Source organism: Elephantulus edwardii, unplaced genomic scaffold, assembly GCF_000299155.1.
Source record: "Elephantulus edwardii isolate Elephantulus edwardi_28Jun2011 unplaced genomic scaffold, EleEdw1.0 scaffold00098, whole genome shotgun sequence".
Lineage (NCBI taxonomy): Eukaryota > Metazoa > Chordata > Mammalia > Macroscelidea > Macroscelididae > Elephantulus > Elephantulus edwardii.
The window spans coordinates 12,743,359-12,751,907 of record NW_006399848.1 but is presented as its reverse complement, the minus strand read 5'-3'; positions in this window follow the sequence as shown (position 1 = coordinate 12,751,907).

Genomic DNA, 8,549 nt, shown 5'->3' with positions numbered 1-8,549 from the left:
CAAGAAACTTACTTTAAATTTCCCATCTGAGATAATGGGCCCTGGGAGTTTCCTGTCTCAGTAAGAAGGCACAGTATAATTGTCCATGTTAGAATGTAGTCATTTCCTTCTTAGCAAACAGCTAGATGATGTCCTACAGAACAAAAATCTTTGTTTCTTATCTAATAATTGCTGTTAGAAGCTATTAAACCAAGTCTAACCTATGATGACACTATGTATAATAGAACAATATATTCCCTGGTCGTGTACGCTCTTCATGGCTGCCAGTGTATTTGAGTGAATTGTGGCTATCATATCAGATGACGGATTCCCTTTTTTGTCCTCACCATCCACTTTACCAGTCACGATGTTTTTTCCTAATGATTGATTTTTTTCATTTTTTTATTTTTATTTGTGCTCTGTCCAAACCAGACAAAATGAAATTTTACCATTAATTTGCATTTTTTAAAGGTTTTATTTTATGATAAAGAAACACATTTCTATGTATAAGAGACATTTGAAATGATGGCTCTGTTACTGGAAGGCAACTATATACTAATGACATTTTGGAAGATAAGAAAGACTGAGTGAATAACTTCACACTAAAATTAATGAAATGCCAATAACTTTAAGTTGTTGCTATTGCGAGGTGAATTTGAGTTGATGCCAACCTGTCGTGATCCCATGTACATCCCTAATCCCACAGCACCCTCACGAGTTTACCTGTGCGTAAGCCCATTGTTGAAATCACTGTGTCAGGGCATCTCTTTGAGCGTTTTACTCTTTTCCAGAGACTCTACTTTACTAAGCACAAAATCCTTCTCTAGGGACCGGCCCAAAATATTTGAAAAGAAGTCTCATCATCCTCACCTTCGAAGAACAATCTGGTCACACTTCTGTAAGACACATGTGGTGTTCTATTTGCAATTTATTGCATGTTTGAGTTTATTTTCCAGTACTAAACTTCAATTCAAAGGTATCATTTTATCTTTGAGATGTAGTTGTGGTAAACAGCATTAGATAGAGAGATAGTTAATGAGTATATATAGGGAAGCCATAAAGGGACAAAATTATGGTAACTTTTTTATTCTAATGCAACACTGAAAGAATGAATTTTGGTCCCAGATTCTTGAAACCAAACACATGAGCAGATAAAGGTGTTTGCAACACTCTGCAGCCTACTGTATGAATCGAAGCTGAGGTAGCAAAAACTAAAGTGTAGCCATCTGAGGTTCAACTATATATTCCATGTCAATAAATAATAATACTGAAGGAGAAAAAATACAGAGAAACAATTCATACAAAGGACTGATGGATCAAGAAAACCTCAGCTTTCATGATTTCAAGACTGGCTACCAATGTTGACCATTCTGAAAGGTATGATAGTAGAAAGTCCTACGTCAAATGGGTGGGAAATGTGAAACAAACCTAAATATATACATTGTCAAGTGCAGGGCTCCAGTAGAGATCAATATAATCTCCAAGACAAGAGCCCTTAGTCACCTTTCAAACTTAGCTTGAAATACACCCTCCAGACTAAACTTTTAGTTAAACAATTGACAAAAGTGCAAGGTGAACAAATACTTGGATTTTGGAGGAAGTACAACCAGGATAATTCTTAGAGGCAAGGAAGCTTAAATTTCATCTCCTATGTTGTTGTTATGTGCCATCGAGTCCTTTCCGACTCATAGCGACTCTATGCACAACAGCTCTAAACCCTGCTCTATCCTGCGCCAACCGCACCGCCTCTGACACACCCACCCCGACTACCCCAGTCACCTAATCAATCCAACTCATAGAGGGTCTTCCCTTCCTGCGCTGTACTTGGTGAAAATGGTCAGAGGCCACCAGTTCCTGGGAAAAAATATACCAGGAAAAGTCAAGAGTCAGTTAAAGAGAGGAAGAAACTCCAGGAGAGCTATTCACACAATGCCTGCAGAAACTGGCTTACTCCTGACAGAGAACAACACAGGACAGGGCAAGGTTCAAACCAGTTGTTCATCAGGCTGCTATACCTTGTGGTGACCTCAGTAGAATCTAGCAACTCAAAACTAATTGCTGTCAATTTAGACTCAAAGCAACAACAGCTATAGCTCTAAAATCCAGGTGCTATATTATTTGTCTTTTGGAAATATTTTGAGTATTGCTGTGCTTTTTGAAAATACTGCCTTTTAGAGTATGGATGTATTTTTAGATTGGGCTCCACACACAGTAAAATGTCAATACATATTTTTTTTTAATATATGTTTAAAGAAAAGTTGGGTTTTCATTCATTCATTCATTCATTGTTGCATATTTTTCTCCTTATCCTCAACAGTTCACTTTCCCCCCAATATTCATTGTTATGCAATTTCCTTTCTCCTCCCCAACAACTCCCACAGTCCACTTTTCTATGCACCTCTTATTCTGGACTATTGTCATGCAAATAATGTCTAATCACATATTCCTTTTAAACAGTTTTTCCTTCATCTGTTCCAAAACAGTGTTCATTATCTATCCTCTCTTTTCCCAGTTCCCCTCCCCTCAGTCCTGTTTTAGAGTAGTGATGTTATGCGGTATTGGGCTTTTGTGAGTGAGATATTTCATTCAGCATAATGTCCTCCAGAGTCACCCATGTTGTACAATGTTTTATGAGTTCCTTGTTTTTCAGTGCTGTGTAGTATTCCATTGAGTGACTACATCATAGTTTTTCTACCCATTCGTCTGTTGATGGGCACTTGGATTGCTTCCTTTTCTTTACTATTGTGAGTAACACAACAATAAACATGGGGGTACATATATCTGTTTGGGTGGCAGCTCTAGTTACTTTAGGGTATATTCCTAGTAGAGGAATTACTTGGACAAATGGTATTTCTGTTTACAAACATAATTTTTTTATGTCATCAACAGCTTTGCTTTTGGAACTTATTCCACATTTTAAAGTTGTACCCTATTCATTATGGTAAATTAAAATTTAGAAAAATTATCTTGTTAATAGAAATAACAAATGTCTCAATATGCGTTTAGTATTTCAATCCATTTTTCATTGACTCTTTTCTCTGAAAAGAATCTTAATTTTGATGTATTGACTTGAGAATCTCTATTATGGTTCCATTTTCTCTAAAGAGTTGGTGTTCGGTGCTGTTCAGTCACTTTTCACTAACGTTGTTGTTATGTGTGATTGAATAGGAACCAACGCACAGTGGACCCTCCAGTAGGTTTTCAGAGTTTGTAAATTGCACAGAAGAAGACTGCCCAATTTTCTTCCAGGGACTGACTGATGAATTCAACTATGTGCCTTTGGATTGACAGCACAATTCCTTAGAACAAGACTCCAGGAGCTTCCTTTCTAACTAACAGTAACTCTATATATGGCAGAAGAAAACTTTAGTTAGAAGCAATATTAGATATGTTTCAGCTCATTGTTTCAATCATTTTATCCACTCTTTTCATGAGTCGTCCTCTTTATAATTTACTCTCTACTTTACTAAGCAGGGTGTTCTCTTCCAGGAAATAGTTTATTCTGAAAAATATGTTAAAGTAAATGAGAAAATGTCTTGCTCTAACTTCTAAAGAGCATCATGGCTGTACACCTTGCAGTGTTCTTTACCATTACTTTAATTAAATTATTTCCATTTCTTCAGGTTTCCTTTTTTGTTACACAAATGGCACACGCATACAAGGAAAATGAAAAAAAAAATTACTGTAGCTTGAGTCTAGCACATCTTAGTCTTCAAAATGAAATCTTGACCTTTTAATAGAAAGGGTTTTTTTAACAGCAGTTTGACCCATTTCTAGATGACATTTCATTTCTTGAGTGCTCTTTCTAAGGGCTTTGACTGTGAGTGCAAGTTAAATTAATTCCTTGACAACTCTCTTCATTTATGACAATGGTACATAAAGTCTAGTTGTAAGGATTTTGTATTTCCTTCGCTGAGATTTCCTTCACACAGAAGGTTATGTTGTTGGCAAGTGCCATCAAGTCAATTACGACTCATAGCAACTCTATGAGCAACAGATCAAACCTGGTATTATCCTGTGTCGTCCTCACGATCTCTGACACATTTGAACACCTTGATGCAGTCACTGTGTCAGTCGACCTGGTTGATGGCCTACAGAGCCCTGTCCTTCCTCTCCCAGAATGGCTACTGACAGAGTCCAGTCACAGGAAATAGAAGCTGTGCTTTTTCTCTCTGTGAAACGACCCTACCTCCCTCCCCTTTTCCCCCAGGAATAGTTATCTAAGACCACAGCCCTCTTCCCTATCTTGAAGGAAACATCTGCAAGCATCCTCTTCCCCAAGTCCCTTGTAAGAAAATAGACTCCTCTCCCGAGTTTCTAGTGGGGGCTGGTCTTCTGCTTGAGAGCCAGTCTGGCAGTTTCTCCTCAATAAACTCTCTCTCTTGGCTTGCACTGGGTTCTGTCCTTCCTTGGCCACCGTACACTTCCCTTCTTTCTCTGTCCTTCCACATTTAAAAGTATTATGTCCCTCTCTAAAGAATGGTCCCTACATATTTCATGTTTGTAATCAGTAACTCCTTCAAGAATTCTTCACTTCTAGGAAGAAAGGTTTTATCTGAATGTGGTAGGTTGTTAGAAATCTTCCATTTATGATGATCATCATTTGATCAGCAGGCACATTGAATAAATGTAGTGAATACAAACAATCTTGATGCACACCTTTCTTGATCTGGCGATGTTTGGATGATTGTCTAACTGGTGGGTTTGAACCTCATGCCCTCTGGATTGAAGCTCAGTTTCTTACCACTAGGCCACTAGAGCTCCCTAATCAAATATTGCCAACTGAAATAGTTAAACATTGACGAATTCTTTGTCAATTTGGCATTATTTCTTCCATTCAATCTAGCCTCTCAATGTTGTAAAGTAAGTTTTGTTATGTCTCTTCATAGTTATTTTGGTCCTTCCTTCCTTCCTTCCTTCCTTCCTTCCTTCCTTCCTTCCTTCCTTCCTTCCCTCCCTCCCACCTTCCCTCCCTCTATCTTTTCACCTCCCTCCCTTTCTCTCTTTCATTCATTATTCATTTCCTTCACATCTAATGTTTCAAGCTAATCCTACAGCTCTACAGATCTTTAATAGTGTCCACTGCTTGGACTATACCCTGAGAAAATGAAAAATGAGGCACAGAGACTTGTATACCAGTGTTCATAGCAACATTGTGCACCATAACAAAAACATGGAAACAGCCCAGATGTTCAACCACAATGAAACGGTTTGAGAAATCATGGGGCTTTCACACAGTGGAATACTATGCAGCATGCAAGAGAAATGATTTTGTAAATTACTACCTAACTTGAGAGGAACTGGAGAGCATTGAGTTAAGTTAACTAACTCAGTCTCATAAAGACAAATGCTATATAAGAGGATTATTATACAATGTTGTTGTTGTTGATTGCCTTCGAGACAAGCACGACTTATAGTGACCCTACGAACAAAAGGCCTGAACCCCCTCTACAATTACAGACATTTATCAAAATTCATAGAGTTTCCAGGGGCATATTATTTAATGAGTATGAGGATATAAGGAGGGAAGGAGGGGGGAGTTGAAGGGTGAGAATGGGTGGGGGGTTGGGAATGGGAGCTTAATTATATGGTGGAATAATTTGATGGGTGAAGGAGGGGTGAGTAAAGGAAAGAAGAAAGATCAGTGTGAAAAATAATGTATACAAATTTTGTAAGTTAACCGGTATTAAAAAAAATGCAAGCAAATTAGTGTTCAGTACACTCAACATATTTACAAAGATAGTCTGTACATTAAAATAGAATTTCTTCAAGTTCATGTTTTAAGGCTTACAAAATTTTAAATATTGTTTTCATTTAATCCTGAGTTTGTTTATGAGCACTTTATTGTTCAAAAAGTAAGTCGTGGTTTCGAAAGATTTTATGATGGTTTTATTTATATAACCAAAGGCATGATTTATGATCACTAATCCTTTCTATCTAACATTCCAGTCACCACTAATGTATATTGATTATAATTTTCATTTCAAACTATTGAGGAAGCGTAATAATACTCTTAAATTTCTGCTTCTTTGGCACTAGAGGCTGGCAAGCACATTTGTATAATAGTGGTAAGTGTATGCACGTTACCCTAATACTGGCTGCATTGCATTTCAGTGTAAAGAAAAAAATACGTATATATTGTTGATGACCATGAATGTGGTGGCATTTCTCTTCAATTTTTTTATTCCAGATACAGCTGAACATATGATTATCTGATTTAAAATATTGTTCAGTGCCATAGTGTCAGAACCAACTCATAGCTGATACTCCAGCTGATTTTCAGAGGCTGACAATCGCACTGGAGGAAATTGCCCATCTTTATATTTCTGAGCCACTATGGATTCAAACTGTGCACCTTTTAGTTGGCAGCTCAACTCCTCACCATGGGGCAACCACTAGTGCTTAATCTCGCTTAGCTCCACCAACTCATTTTTTTCTTACAATATTTTTTATGCATTCTATTTCATTCATGTACATGGTCTTCTGAATAATATTTCACATTGTGTTTTATAAAATTATTTGTTCTTCTTATGTTGGCAGTTGCCATCAAGCTGATTATGACTCACAGCAATCCTGTGAACAACAGAACTGAATATTGACCTAGTCTGTGCTATTCTCATAATTTCTATCGTACATGAGCCCGTTGCTATAGCTGCTCCCTGTGTCAATCCCTCCGGTTGAGGGTCTCCATCACTTCTGCCAACTCTCCCCCTTTCCAAGCTGCTGGTTCTCCATGTATTGAAAGTGCTTCCAAGTAAGATGAAGTTGTTGATAGTTTCAATCTTTTCTCTATCATGATGTTGCCTATTCATCTAATGCTCTCTAGTCTCCCCCAAGTTACGAGGTGTTTTTTGAAATTGTTGCTCCTTAGTGCTGTATAGTATTCCATTGTTTGAACTGAATGGATTAAGACTGTGGTCGTTACTTCTGCCACAAGCACTTTTAAGTCACTGTCACTTTTAGCAAGCGAGGTGGTGTCTCCTTCATAGCAAAAGCTTCTGATAAGTCTTTCTACAATGCTGAGAACTTTGAGCAATGCATGTAGTTGTTCATCTTGTGTGGAAGGAGGGATGACCAGATGTATGACTGTATACTGATTTCAGGTTGGCTTGCATAATTAAAGACCTGGAAGGAACAAAACATGAAAATTGGTGACCAGTAGGTATGGTGGTTTAGTGGTAAAGAATCATGCTACCAACCTAAAGGCAGGTAGTTCAAGTTCACTAGCTGCTTCACTGGAAAAAGATGGGCAATCTCCTCTGATGTGGTTTACTGTCTCTGCAACTCACTGGAGGGTTTTTATTAGTTGGTTGTTACTCAGTGCAAATCAACAACATTAGGTTAGAAGAAACAGCATTGGATAAACTTCTCAGAATAAACAAAAAAATTAAAATAAATTATTGGTCTCTTATATGAACACTTATCAAAGAGTGACCTTTACAGAAAATCATTTTGATGAATAAGTAGGTATGATGACCCAGTTTGTGGAAACCAGTAGTCCTGGTCACTCAGACACTGTTTTCATGGCTTAGTGAACTCACAAAAAGGGGTCATTGTGACAAGATTAAGTTATGCACAAACAGTAATGCAGACTTGCAGTCACCAACTGGGCCACAACAGTGACTGAATTGATTATCTGCTGGTCGCAGAGATTAACACTGAACCCAAGAAGACATAAATCCTAGGGACAATTAACCTGATAACCTATCATCCTGAAGAATAGAATGTTAGAATTGTTTTCTAGAGACACTGCCTTCCAGAAAAACATTAATACTTCCAATGAGTTGGTGATATTTGGAAGAAAATTCTCGCCAAGAGCTTGTACATGTTGTAAATCATTGTCTAGGGTATACAGCTGCTTTTTCGTAGTCAGTATTCATGGGTCCAGAAACCAAGGGTTGAAATGGGAGTGACATTATTCACTATTACCTATAGTTACTCATTCACATTTTTTTTCTTTTATCCCAGTAACCTATGCTCAGTTGATCTAGAAGTCTTAGTTCCAAAGAGAGGAATGGTCATACCTAATTGCTTGAGCTCTTCCAACGATTTCTTCCACCAATGTACTCATTCTGATTGCTATGCAGCTTATCACGTGAGAAATCATAAAATGTGTAAAATCATCATTTGTATCTTTTTTTGGGGGGGTGTTTTTTGTTTTGTTTTAGGTTTTCATTCATTCATTATTGCACTTTTCTCCCCTCCCAATCCTCACCCCTAGTACACTATCCTCTTGGAAAAATAAAAGAAAAATTCTTTCATTGTTTTACAATCCCTCCCCCCAGGTCCACTCCACTATGCAGCCTTCGCTCTGGACTCCTGTCATGACAAAAATACCTAATCACATATCCCTTTTAAACAGTTTTCTCCCTCATCTGGTTCAATGCGGTATACATTATTGAACTGTCATTTGTATCTTTTAAAAAAGATATCTGCAGTGAATAAATCATCGTAAACACAAAATTCAAAAATTCTATTTCCAGCATCATTTCTATCACCTAGTCTATATTTACCAAGTACTACATCTTCTTCATTTCTTATCATGTCTACATTCCAGTCACCAAGTATTA